Below are 14,398 nucleotides of genomic sequence, written 5' to 3'. Positions count from 1 at the left end.
CGCGGTTGTAGCAAAAAGGGATACAGTTACAGGAAACCAACAATAAATATTATTTTCTACCAATTAGATTGCGTTTTTATTAAAGTCTACAACTACCCCAGCCCTAAACCTACCCTTACAGTAATGCAGATACATTAAATATCGTTGTTTAGCATGAGACAAAGGACGCGATATTGATGTGCGCGTGCGCAGTAAACCCGCGTAGGAAAATCTGACAGGGTAGGATAAAATGTCAGGACACCGGAACTAAAAATTCAATGCAATTTCTGCATTGACATTTGGGGTATAAGCCATAAAAACGTGACCATACATGGTAGACTTAAAACCAGCTACGGCTGTACTAAGCGACAGTATATGCTCATATAAACGCCAAAAGTTCATGGGGCACTAACCTTGTTTTGAGATAAATGCCTTTTATTCGCGATGTCTTGGCTAAGTACTTCATTACCCACAATCCTGAACAATCCCACAATCCCACAGTGATGCATCTGATTGGTGGAGCTTGTGTAACCGTCTGGTTAAACCCCTCGAAGGTCTGTGAAGACTGAATATCATTAATAAAAAAATAAAATAAAATAAAAACCTGTGTTGCGTTTTTGCACGGTAGACTTATCAGTGCAATCATGATCTCCTTGACTGCCATTGAGAGTTTTGCAGGGAGGTTGGCAACGTTAGTAAGCATTATCGTCCACTTTAGCAAGGCTTCTGTAGCCTCCATATGAAATGAGTCATATCAAGCATTTTATAATGCCACTGTCAAAACAATATTTAGCCTAGGCATACCTTTTTGTGCATTTACTGAACATTTGTGTAATGGCACCGACATATGTTGACAACTGAACAGTGATTGCAGTCAGGTACAAAGCACTGCACCATTGCTGACGTTATCGTTAACCACTTTCACACACGCACACAATATATAATTACTGCACATTCACTATATAAAATAAAATTCACTGGAGGAAAAAGTTCGCGCGAGCGGCCATCATCAGATTTGAATGTCGCTCAAAAGGCTTGTTGCCTCGTTCTCAGTTGTGGCTTCAGTCTAATTCAATGGGGCACGGTGGTTTATGGGATGAGTAGTTCCTGCGCTCGAAATGAAAATATGTACACAGTCTTGTACCTTTGACTTTTTTTGGATCTTGTCTTAATTTTTTCACTTGAAATGATATGTTATGTGCTTATGAGTTCAGCCGTAGCTGGTTATCCTCACACATGCTCTGAAACTCTTTAGATACGGATTTTTCCGAAAGTGAATGGGAGAAATGAATGGGAAATTTACTTCCGGCACCAAGGCGCTCTCGGGCTGTGGGTGGGACTGTGAAGCTCTATATCAACTTTGTAACTCGTTACCCTCCCCGAACACTGGACATAGCAGACGTATGTACCGAATACAAGAAGCTATCAGTCAAGAAGGATTATGAGTTATTTTTCATTTTTAGTTTTTGATTAATCACTTGGATTTATCATTAATTTTGACAGCACTATAATGTTTATTGTAAATAGACAACCATACAAGTGTAATTGTTACTAAGCCTGCACCAATGTTCTTGTCCATTGCCCTCACAGATTCCTGCAGCTAAGCATGGATGTACATTTACATTCCATTAAAGGTTATTGATGACATGCCTCTGAAATTTGACTTTTTGCACCATAACAATACTTATTGGCAACTAGTCATCATATCTCTAGCTCTTTAATGTATTTGCATTGTACTAAAATGCGTTCATTTTCAATGGGATAAATGTGGCTGAAACAGGAAGCCTAGTGCATCCCAATTTTTTCAACATGAACATTTTAATATAACATTATAGTCATTATTGCCTTTAGAAAAATGTTTTTTTGAGGAGGTGGGGTAGTGCACACTAGGACCCTGTGGCGCGGCCCAAGCTTTTGTTCTTGATGGCATTTTTTTCCTTACATTACTTCTACTTTTATACTTTAAGTAGTTTTTTAAACCAGTACTTTTACAATTTTACTTGAGTAAAAAGCTTGAGTTGATACTTCAACTTCTACAAAAGTCTTTTGAAACCCTAGTATCTATACTTCTACTTGAGTAATGAATGCCAATACTTCTGACACCACTGCTATGATGAAAGTGAAAGTGACATACAGCCAAGTATGGTGACCCATACTCAGAATTCATGCTCTGCATTTAACCCATCCAAAGTGCACACACACAGAGCAGTGAACACACACACTGTGAACACCCGGAGCAGTGGGCAGCCATTTATGCTGCGGCACCCGGGGAGCAGTTGGGGGTTCAGTGCCTTGCTCAAGGGCACCTAAGTCATGGTGGTATTGAAGGTGGAGAGAGAACTGTACTCCCCCCACCAACAATTCCTGCCGGCCCGAGACTCAAACTCACAACCTTTCGATTGCGAGTCCGACTCTCTAACCATTAGGCCACGACTTCCATGATGAGAAAGTCTTGCATGGCTTGGAAGCCACTGATGCACTGAGTCCACAGACTTTGCAGCAATTGAAAGAGGCCACTGCAGCTGACCAAGTCCTGCAGGATCTGTGTGAAAATGTAAGGCTGGCCACAGAAACGACGCAGTGTAAACATCAATTTACTGGCCTGTGAGATCAGCATTCAAAATGACAATGTGATGGTAGGTGACAAGATAGTTATACCTCATACATTCAAAAAAGTATTCCTAGAGAAACTGCATATAGCTCATCAAGGTGTACAAAGAACAAAAGCCAAAGCAAGAAAATCCCTCTACTGGCCTGGGATGTCACAGGACATCGAGATGATGGTAGAGAGATATGCACTGTGCCAACAGCTCCAGCCGCAACAGCAGAAAGAGACGCTCATCACACACGATGTTCCAGAGCTACCATGGATGAAGGTTGGTGTGGACATTTTTGAGTTGAGATGCCAGTCTTATCTATTGCTGGTGGACTATTTGTCAAAATATCCTGAGGTCCTCAACCTGTCAGACAAGTCAGCCCACACAGTAATACTCAAAATGAAATCTGTTTTTTGCCAGACATGGTATCCCGAAAGAAATAGTGAGTGACAATGTTCCATTTGCAAGTTACGAAATGAAGTCATTTGCAGCATCATGGGATTTCAATCTCTCACATTCAAGCCCAGGATACCCTCAATCAAATGGACTTGCAGATAGGGCAATAAAGACTGTCAAACATGCACTAAAGAAAGCACTACAAACAGGCACAGACACACATCTAGTGCTGCTGTCGCTGAGAAACACTCCGGTGACAGGCCTGAATGAGACCCTTGCACAAATGTTAATGGGATGAGTCCTACGGAGCACAATCCTATGTTCTAGTGCAGTGCTCCAACAGTCGACCCCACAATCTGTACACAAGAGGCTGGTGGATTTGCAGTCACGAACGAGGTCTCAATACAACCATAATGCCAAGACACTACCTGAGCTACCTCCTGGCACTACAGTACACATGCAGACCAGACATGGTTGGAAGCCCACTGTGGTGGTCAAGTCAAGTCACCTTTATTTATATAGCGCTTTAAACAAAATACATTGCGTCAAAGCAACTGAACAACATTCATTAGAAAAACAGTGTGTCAATAATGCAATATTTTTTTTTATTAAATAAAATTACACTGACTTTCAAGCTTTTTATAAAATCTGATAAATGCTTATCTTTGAATGTTTAGATTCATCAAAGAATTTTAAATATTGACAAGTTTCTTGCATAATCAGCATATTATGATTTCTGAAGGATCATGTGACTGGAGTAATGTTGTTACTCTGCTTTGAAATCACAGGAATAAACAACATTTTAAATATATTCATATAGAAAAGTAAACATTTCACAATATTACTGCTTTAGCTGGATCAAATAAATGCAGGCTTGGTGAGCAGAAGAAAATTGAGATAGGATAAAATAAACATTTTCTGTTCGAATAAATGATAATTTGTCAAAGGAGCTTTAAAGCCTGGCTCTCATGAATGAAGTAAAATGCTTTCTTATTAAATGTTTAGTTCTGATAAATTTGAATTGTTAAAGTAAAATGTTAATGATGAAAGATTAATATCAGTGTCTGACATAAATGAGAAAATAACTAAACAAATGATATTGTTATTAAAGCTGTGGTAGGTAACTTTTGACGCTCTAGCGGTTAATAAACAGAACTGCTTGCATCTTGCGGAAGAACATCGTAGCCGGAACTACTTCTCTCTGTTTATGTCTATGAAGAATCACAAAGGTACTGGGTTACTCCGCCGCGGTACCCCCGAAGCAATCTAAAATAGTCTGAATATAAACACTTATTATAGGTGCACCCTAGTGATTCAGGACAAGCCAAAAACACGGTTTGGAAAATGGATTCATGGTGCACTCGCTTATTATATACATTTTTCTACATTTTGAACACAAACAAAGTTACGGACCGCAGCTCTGATTGGTTGATTCTTACCGGGAGCGATGACTTTCTGCAAATGGCAATAGGAGCACTGGGAGGAGCCAGAGGAGTTTGATTTTTTCACAGATTATCTGTCTCATGTTCTACTGTCAGGACATAATGACAGGTTTAACATATGTAAAAAATATATTTTTACAAAAGTTACCTACTTCAGCTTTAAGTAGTTTAATTTAGTTTATTGTTCTTTTGGAAATTATTTTGTATCTGTGACAAGTCTTCATCAACAACAAACAACAACTGACAAATACAAACATGCATCAAGATTTACTTTACTTCATCCTATAGCTCAAAATCTGTTTTACTGTTAAATGTACATTACTATGTGAAGAAAGTGCAGTATATTCAGCGTAAGTGATCTCACTGTCACCGGTCTGAACTGTAAGAAAATATAACAGAAACAAAATTCTCAATGAACTGATATCTGAGTATTGTTTTATATTATTAAACACACATGCAGGAGGTAAAAGTAGACAGTACTCACATTCTTTGTCTGTTTTTCTGTGTTTCCTGCAGATGAAGAAGATCCCGACTGAAGTTACAATCAACAGAAAACCAGCAGCAACAACGACAGCAGAGATCCACACTATCAGAGACACAGAGTCTGGAGGATGTGAAGGAGACAGTCATTAGTGTGAGTGAATGTGTTCATAAACACTAAATATTATCACAGACATACCTGAACAGAGCTCTGTCTGACAGAGTTGAGTGTTGAGATGTGTGGTGTGGTTTCTGATGGGATTGTTCACCACACAGCTGTAGAAATCATCCAGACACTCCAGATGTAAAGAAAGACTTCTGCTGAGATCAGACACACTGATGCTGGACAATAAACTGTTTCCTTTGTACCAGGAGAGAGTCACATCACTCACATTCACAGCTGAACACAGAAATGAACAACTCTGCTGTGATGAAGATGATGATGATGATGAATTTTGTGAAGAGTCTCTGGTGATGACAGGAACAGACAGATGAGCTAAAAACACAAGGGGATAAATACAACTCAGTAAAATAATATGATGTGATAATTGTCTGTCATTTGATATTTCAAATGTGAATAAAGTTGCAGAGAACACAAGTTGAAAAAAACTATAAAATTATTATATCATCAATTCTGAAAGAGATTATTGTCACTATATGTTTAAAAAAGCGCGTAAGTAATTCTCTGCTCACCGTAGACAGTGACTGTATATTCTCCAGAGTGTGTGGTTCTGGTGTTTGTGATGATCAGAGATCCAGTCTGATCCAGCTTCAGTCTGTCTCTGAATCTCCCATCAGCACTATCATTATAAACACTGATCGTATTGTCCTTCACATTGAGTTTAGCTATCATAATGTTGTTAAATTTCCACGTCATCTCATCGTCTCTCTGTATTTCAGTAAGATCAGAGTTTAGACGCACTGATTCTCCCTCCGTCACTGACACGGACTTCACTTCATCAACTCCAAACACACCTGATGAAAAAACACAGAATTACTGAGTAAAATCATTTCTGAACGTTGTTGTAATTGTGAAACTATTCTCTTCATTCTTCACAGAAGTATTTAAGTAAGTTTAGTCTGATAAAAACTTGTTAATATTTAAGTCAAAATAAACGATGGAATAATAAATAACAGAAATTTGTGGCCAACTTTTAATATAAAAAAACTGAAGTCATGCAGATACTCACCAGCCAGACTCCATGAAAACAAATAAATGTAAATGATCATTTCTTCAGCAGTTTGCAAGGCAGCTTCACAACAGAACTGTGATAGTAAACCTTGAATTGTTCATAAAGCCAGTGAAGCTGTCGGTCTGAAGTGAAGTAGTTTAGTGAAGATCTGCAGTGAGTGAAGAAACTCCTCCAGCAGCTCCTCCCTTCACCGACTCAATATGACTTCTCCAGATCACACCGTTTGACCTACAGAACGAGGGAAAGAGAAGCTGAATATTTAAACTTTTTCCATTATTAAAGCAAAAATTAAGCAAAAATCTTATTTCATAAACCTTCCCCTTTCATGAAGTTTATATAGATCAGTATTTGCTGTGGTTCTGTTGTGACTTTGTTTGGAACTGTTTTTGTTAAAGCAGCAAAATCAGACAATATATGGCTAAAGTGTTATTATTTTAAGAAGTTATTACCTTTTTGTTAATCAAACTCTCATGCAATCAAAATCAAATTTTTTAATCATGCTGAAAATCTGGTGATTTTAACTTTGATAAGAAATATCTCTTTGTTTTTGAGACTTTAGTCTTTGCAACTTTACAAATCTTCTTTATTCACCAAGAGCTTGTAACACTCCAAAGAGAAAGAAAAACTTGAAATCACATCATATCACCTTTAAAGATTTTTTCTTTCTTTTTTTCTCTCTCTTTTTTTTTTTTTTTTTTTTTTTGACTGTAAACTTTTACTATTAAATATTTTAGACAAAGCTTTGGTAAGTCATCATTCAAAATTGTTGAACTTTTCTATTTACAGCGTTGTATACGCTATTGTTGATTTTAGAATTACATTTTCTCTTTTATTTTTGAAACGTTTTTTTTCTTTCTGTTGTTTTATTGTTTTGTATCCATGTAATGGCAGCTAGTCTTTCTGTGTTCCTCTTTTAAAATCTTCACAACATAAAATTACACAAAACAAACACAAATTACAATCAAGAAAATTCAAACATTACAGTTACATTCAAAATATTACCAATTAAAAGAACATGACAATTTCCAGCTTTCACAAGGTCATTTGCAGCAGTTCCTGGGTGCTTACTCCTGCCCATTATTTGATTTAAAGTGTTCCATAGTTTTTTTACCATCATTTTTTGCTTCATTAATCTTTTCCTGGAAGTACTCTTTTTTTCTTCTTTCAATTCATTTTAACTACTTTATTTCTAAGAGTTCGGTATTGTTTTTGATCAGCTAATTCGCAAGAAATATTAGCTTTTATTTTAGCGTTGTCTCTAGACAGCATTACATTTTTAAGATTTTTGTCCAACCAAAGGGCACTTTTATTTCTCACGGGTCTTTTTCTGAGAGGAGCATGCTTGTTGACTATTTTCATTAATATATCCATAAACCTATTAAGGGCTGAATCAGGGTCACGATCTTCACACACTTCTGAACAGTCCACACCTTGAATTTCACCCACATACTGCTCTTGGTTGAAATATCTATAAGTTCTTTTATGAATTATTTTACAGCCACCTTTAGGCAATTTAGTTTTCCTTGTGACTCCTATGATATTATGATCACTACAACCAGTGGGCACAGAGACTGCTTTGGAGCATTGTTCAAAAGCGTTTGTAAATTTATGATCTATACATGTTGCAGATAACACCAGTAGCAACCCTAGTGGGTTGAGTTATGATTTGTTTTAGGCCACATATTGTAGCTGTAGATTTAAGCTTCTTGTACATTGGACAGTTTGGTGACAGCCAGTCAATGTTAAAATCAGCTAAAATAAATATCTCTCTGTTTTGATCACAAACAGCATCAAACATTTCACATATGTCATCCAAATATTGAGTATGGGCACTGGGAGGTCTATATACACACCCAACTAAGATAGGCTTTATGTGTGGTAAATGAACTTGTACATTGTACATAATGCTTCAATATTCTGCCATATGAGGTCATTTCGAACATTAACTGGGATGTTATCCTTAACACAGAATGCAACACCACCACCATGTCCATTTCTGTCCCTCCTAAATAATCTATAACCGTCTATCTTCACATCAGCATCCATGAAGCTAGAATCGAAGTGTGTTTCAGACAAAGCTAAAATTTCAATACTATTGGACAGCAAAATCTGATATATGTCATTAGTTTTGTATCCCAAACTGCAGATATTCAAGTGCACTATTGTAATACCCTTAATTGGAAAAGCTGAATGACACAAGTCAATAGCCATGATCTAAATTACAAATAAAAACACACAAAAATACAAATAAACAAAAAAATAAATGTTTGCATATTTCTAACTAGACTCCTCCACTTTTGGATTTTATAACCAGTTTATCATATTTCAGAGTGGCTATCTCTCCTCTTTCCCGGGCAGCTCGCAGCTTGGGTAGCAGTTCTTTTCTTTTCTTCATTACAGCCTCAGAGAAGTCCTCATTTATGTCGATGCGTGTGCCTTTTAATTTCTTTTGCAGAGGCTAAAATGGTCTGCTTGTCCTTGAATCGCAGGAGTTTGACGATTACCTGTCTGGGTCTTCCACCCTCCTGATGCTGGCCAATCCTGTGGGCCCGTTCAATTTCAATATTCTTGTCATTTAGACCCATTTTAGTGACCATCATGTCCTTGATTTTCTTCTCGGATACATCCCAACTCTCTCCTCTTTCCTCAGGAATGCCATCCACTATAAGGTTGTTTCTTCGTGACTGGTTCTCAATAAAATCCAGCTTTGTAGCCATCTTGTCCAGCTCCTCCTTTGATTTAAGTATTTCCATTTCAAGCTTCTTCGATTTACTCATTTCCTCTTGTGCTTTAGCCATTTTGTCAACTTTGTCTTGAGTAAATTCCAGGCTGACTTTGATTCCTTGAACATCCATAAATACATCATCTAAGCGTTTGTTGGTGCCATCAATTATGAGCTGCACAAAAGTTTTAAAGTTGTCCTGTTGTTGTTGTAACATGTCTTTGTAAAAATCTTTTTGCTGCTCAAGCGTCTGAGTGAAGGAGCTCATGGTCACCAGTGACTCATCCTCTGGTGGTTTAGCCTTTGATTGTCTGTAAGGCATGTTGTTTCTTACCCTGTGCGTCCACCTGGGCCCTGGGTGTAAAACCAAGAAAGTCCTGGATAGCTCAAAGGCTTCGGCCTACTCCAGACCTCACTCCAAACAAGCAAGATTTTGAGGATATTCCAGCGATTTCTTCACTCAATATTATGGAACAGGTTGGGTTAGAGGCTCCCTAACACGGGTACCAGGAGCAAGATGAAGAAAAAAAGAGGATTTGGGCGATATTTGATAGATTGAAAACAGTCAATCTCCAGAGGTGTGATTCCATGAGGATGACATGTGCAGACAAATTGATATGTTGGATCCACGAGGTACCGAATTGCCTTCACCACCTGAGGGGATGTAAACATAAACAGAGCAAAAGGCAGCTAAGCTTCTGCAATTGTTGTCCTTTCCAGCAGCTTTGTTGACTGACTGAGGAAGAGAAAAAAGGCAATTTGTGGTCAATGCAAACAGCAGATGGCGCTAATACACTATTATAGTTTCAGATCATGTGCATAAAAGGCAAAAAATGTTGCTGTGGATTTAGAAGCAAAGATTTATATATATATATATATATATATATTACTGCCGATTGAACAGACTTTACTTGAAATAGACTTGGATATTAATTAATATTCAAACACTTCAAATAAGTTAATATTAACTTCCATCATTGCTAAAATATCATTGAGTATCAGTTAAAACTTAATATGTTTTCGTAATCAGTCACAAGAGGAAGCTAAAGCATCATCTGCATTAAATCAGCATCATGCTGAAACCAATCACTGATAAAACATTATATATATTCAAATATTTGCAGGTGTATATGTCGCTAGTGTAACAGAGTTTACATTTACACTATATTGTGTTTCTCCACTTGTTAAGAATGATAATCACACTGGAGTATGATTGGACAGAATAGGGGTTAATAGGGCTTCCTATTGGCTGACTGGCTGGTAGGTCGTGTGATTGATAGCTCTTTAATTCTGTCTGTCTTTTAAGTTAATGTGTGATAAATTAAGCAATAACATTTTTAATATCAAGAAAAGTGTTGGATGTCTGTGAAGAGTGTGCAAAATATGTTTTATTATAGCGCCAGCAGGAGAAGTGTCTATGCTGGAATAGGCCTATATCAACAATTTATTGACACAACACAACGCAAAGAGGAAAAGAGACCAGCTACACTAGAAAATACATTTATTTCATCACACATATTTACTGAATGCTCTTCAAAGAAGAAGGACATGCCTTGAGTTCTTAGATAAGAGTAGTTACAATATCTACTAGCAGGGATGAACAGACCAAAACTAAAAGACAAGAGAGGAAACAATATACACCATAAGCCATTACATTTACTGTGAAAAAAAAATAAATAAATCTAAGAATAAGTATAATGAATGTATTTTATATGCATGTATTTAAAAGCACAATATTACCGAGAGGAGACTATTTCATTAATACATTTAGATGACTCTCATTATGATTACAAATAAAGACATTTCATCAGAGTTTAATGAGAAAAATGAACTGTTATAAGTCTGTTGATATTTTCTGATCAGACACAGATCACTGCATAATATACCAAGGTTTTCACAGGAGCTTGATGATTATTAGATCAAATCTTCATTAAAATAAAAAGCAGGACCAAGCAGTGAACTCATAAAACAACTTAGAAAAATATATTTGAACTGATTATTGAAATGTTTAATATACAATTCCACCCAGGGCTGTGCACAGACATTTTGAGCGGCAGTGGCCCAAACCAAAACAAAAGGCACAAGGAGGGTGGGTGTCTGTTACTACATATGATCCAGTTGTTACAAATACACAATTATTAGAGACTCTCTGTAATGATTTCAGACTTTATTGTAGATGTTTTGATGAGTGTGCTCTCTCACTCTCTGAGCCTGCTTCTGTAAGGAAAGAGTGGGGTAAGTTGAGCCACCCCTTGTATCTTGGCATCTGTACACTTTTACTGTCATGTGACCATGTATTTTGGACGCACCCATCATTTCTGCCAGACTGTGATAAGGAGAAACACATTGGGGGAATGGAGAGTGCATCTTACCCACTGACTTTTCTCGGGTCAACACACCCCAAACCCAGGGATAACTGAAAGAAGCCATATTTTTATAACCCTTTGTCATAGATGCATTTAAAATGATAGGAATACTTTCATTTGGATAGGACAGATACTTTTATTGTACTTCTGTGTCATTTTCCCTTATCTTGAGAACTACAATAGTAAAAAGTGGCTAATCGTGCCCCAATCTCCCCTTTAAGTATTAGACATCTAATTTAATATTTTACAGCATAAATCTATATGATATACCAGCAGAGGTGGAGAGTCCAGGGGTCAGAAAGTAAAAGTCCTGCCACATTTTTGCTCCACCCATGAACTCAGCAGCTGATTTCACCAGAGGAGGAAACAAGTCATTCCTTCCAAGTCACAAACGAGTCTCAACTCAAATCCCAAGTCCTCAAAGAGTTAAAGTCAATGAGATAATTAAGAGACTAATTAAATGATGAGTGTGCATTGGTGATGAACACCTGCTGTTATTGTGCGTTACAGAGGATCAGATGCTGATGTTTTATTGCACTGTAAACGATTTCTGTTGTTTTCACAGTATTATTGCTGTATTATCAGAGAAAGCTTACTGTAGAAACAGTTTACAGTAAGTTGCTGTCAATTTTATAACTTTTGCAGTATTATTGCTGTATTTCCAGCTTTGTCTTACTGTAAAAACTATTTACAGGACAGTTGCTGTCAATTTATGCTATTCTTTGAAAAAAACAATAGAGTGGGAAAATAATTACAGTAATCCTTATATTACTGTTAAATTGATGACAGTAATAATCCAACTTACAAGGAATTGGTTTTATTAATTATATATTTATTTATAAGGAATTTTATAATACATGGTTTCATATGGTAACCCATATATTAAGGCATTTGGCATATAGTTAAAAAAAAGTTGAATGATTTATGTGGGTGTTTTTTAATTGCGTATCTTTATGGTTGCCAGATTTTGATACAAAACCCACCTAATCTCATAGGTTATAGCCAACAATTTTGTGGGTGGGAGGTAGTTGTAGAGATGTAGATGTCAAAAATATAGCCTAGGTAAATAGATAAAATCAATTCCCATGATACATTTTTAATATTATTATTTTGCTTTCTATTAAACACACTAATTACATAAAGAGCGGAATCGTACGCGATATACCTGGCAACCAATCATCTAAACCGTCAGCCTGCACTCATTTTCCAATTCATTTTCTGAGCCTTTGAGGATGAACAAGACCAACGAGAACCAGTCAGGTGAGATATACAATTTTATTCAATATCTTAAAGATGTGTATTTCAAAAAGTTTCACCCCAAAGGGAAGATATTCGTTTTAACGTTACCACTAAATAATCGGTGGTGAGTTTGATAGTAGTCTGTAACACAAACATTCTAACGTTAACCAAATATTATTTATCACAAGGTTTGCTGTTAATGTTAGTTAATAATTTCAAGTTTAGAACAAAGTAATCGAAATGTTCTTCTTTCTGAACATTTGTGTGTAACTTACACCGTGTGCGTGTGTCCTGTCGCGATCGAGGCCTTACGCGCCTAAACCTAAAGCTATGTACGAAATCGACCTATTACACTAATGTTATGCACGACTTGAAGTACAACCGATGTATTCATTTAAAGTGAATACACAGGCAGTGAAAGTCGGGCCGGATTAATTCCCTCGTCTCGGTATAGTCCTTCTTCAGACCAGACGTTCCCATGATTTTGCTCACTCGTTTTCATTAACTTCTTCAAGTGCATTAATATCTGAATACAGCCACTGCCAACGCACTGCGGATAATTTAGTTGTATATTTGATGTGTGATATTCACGATAATGGCTATTATAATCCCCGTATTCTTGTCACTTTGGGTGCTTCTCATTTCTTATTTGTGACAAATCAGGTTCTCCCTCGAAATCGGGTCTCTGTTAGGACACCAAGAGATCTCAAATTAATTGTAATAGGTACATAAATAAATAATAATAATTTAATATATTAGCCTTTTTTTTTTACAAGTAATAAATGAAATGCACAGGTTGAATAATTAATACTAGCATTCAATTATTTGATTTACTTAAATTATATGTTAAGTTTTTTTTGTGCTATTTTTAAGTTGCATTTAAGTTGATAGCTTGTCATTTCTGGTCTTTGAAATTTGTTTTCTTTTCAAATTATTTAATTTGATTCTATAAATTGGAATTGTTTTGTAACCTTTTTATGTTTTAACTGATCCATGTTTCTCTTTGTCTTACAGGTAAAAATCATTGGTGAAGTCACCAGATGTGGATGGGTAAGTACTGCATCTAAAGTTAAAATTGTTTGGAAATAAGATTAGAAATGCCTTTATCTTGCAAAGTGTGTCAGTACTCTGTAAAGTCTATTCCAGAATTTGTCAGACTTGCTAAGGAACACAGGAATCTTGCAAACTATAGATTCTCTTGTGGATTTTTCCAGTGTCCATGTAACTTCAAAACTGCCGTTGGCCTTCGTACACATATGTATCGTAACCATGCAGTGATTACACCAAGTGCTGACAAATCACACAGTGGTGTTAATATGACATGCCAGGTTATGGAATGTTCTTTCACTTCCACATCTGGGGATGCATGGTGAAACGAATATCTCTGTGTAGGTCTATGCAGTGTTGAATATGTTTTTCATTTTTTTCAGCGTGTATGTTGTTCGACATTGCAGCGTGCTGATGAGTTAATAAAGAGGTAAGTCATTTTCAAGTCTGTTTATCACATTGATGTCGGTCAAGCTGTAGTGCAACTTAATTTTTGTGTTTTGTTCTCTATAGGCAGCAAAAACCTGGTATCTGCATTGGCCCTGTCAAGTCTGGAGAGTGTTTTTACCATTTAATGAATTAAATTGTAATAAAAGTTTTTAAATGGACTTCTGATTGTTGTCATAATTTACGTGACATTTAATAATCAGTAATATAACTGTGTGAAATTTTTTTTGCATACAAGCCTTTATATTTCATTCTTTTTTAAGCATGTAACAGGTTGTAGTTAGTTATATGTTGTGTATAGATGAATTTATGTGAATATAAAAACTACCGTAATCAATTATACTGCATAGTAACTTTACAGTATTTTTAAATACAGTGCAAAAACATGAACTGTAATTAATTTTACAGTATAAATATACTGTAAGTTATTATACAGTATGTTGTGAACTACTGTAGTCAGGTTTACAGTAATATTACCGTGGAATAAAAT

The 14,398-nt window shown here is 36.3% G+C and overlaps 2 protein-coding genes and 2 long non-coding RNA genes across 10 annotated transcripts in view; 2 read left to right on the top strand and 2 right to left on the bottom strand.

Moving 5' to 3' along the window:
* Positions 1-14,398, top strand: part of LOC127988462 (uncharacterized) — a 523,986-nt gene that overhangs the window by 350,777 nt on the left and 158,811 nt on the right. The gene's annotated exons all lie outside the window — the stretch shown is intronic.
* LOC127988497 (hepatocyte cell adhesion molecule) overlaps positions 1-14,398 on the bottom strand; it is a 278,315-nt gene that overhangs the window by 196,362 nt on the left and 67,555 nt on the right. The window lies entirely within an intron of this gene.
* On the bottom strand, positions 5,593-6,336 carry LOC127988520 (uncharacterized). Its single transcript, XR_008161707.1, has 2 exons — positions 6,085-6,336; positions 5,593-5,869 (listed from the first exon to the last, which is right to left on the bottom strand). It is a non-coding gene; the product is annotated as an uncharacterized LOC127988520 (long non-coding RNA).
* Positions 12,185-14,069, top strand: LOC127988548 (uncharacterized). The gene is made up of 4 exons (XR_008161741.1): positions 12,185-12,435; positions 13,429-13,464; positions 13,845-13,891; positions 13,975-14,069. It is a non-coding gene; the product is annotated as an uncharacterized LOC127988548 (long non-coding RNA).

This window comes from Carassius gibelio, chromosome B22, assembly GCF_023724105.1.
Source record: "Carassius gibelio isolate Cgi1373 ecotype wild population from Czech Republic chromosome B22, carGib1.2-hapl.c, whole genome shotgun sequence".
Classification (NCBI taxonomy): domain Eukaryota; kingdom Metazoa; phylum Chordata; class Actinopteri; order Cypriniformes; family Cyprinidae; genus Carassius; species Carassius gibelio.
Note: the sequence above shows the minus strand (reverse complement) of the source record. Positions and strands in the feature narration are given on the sequence as shown.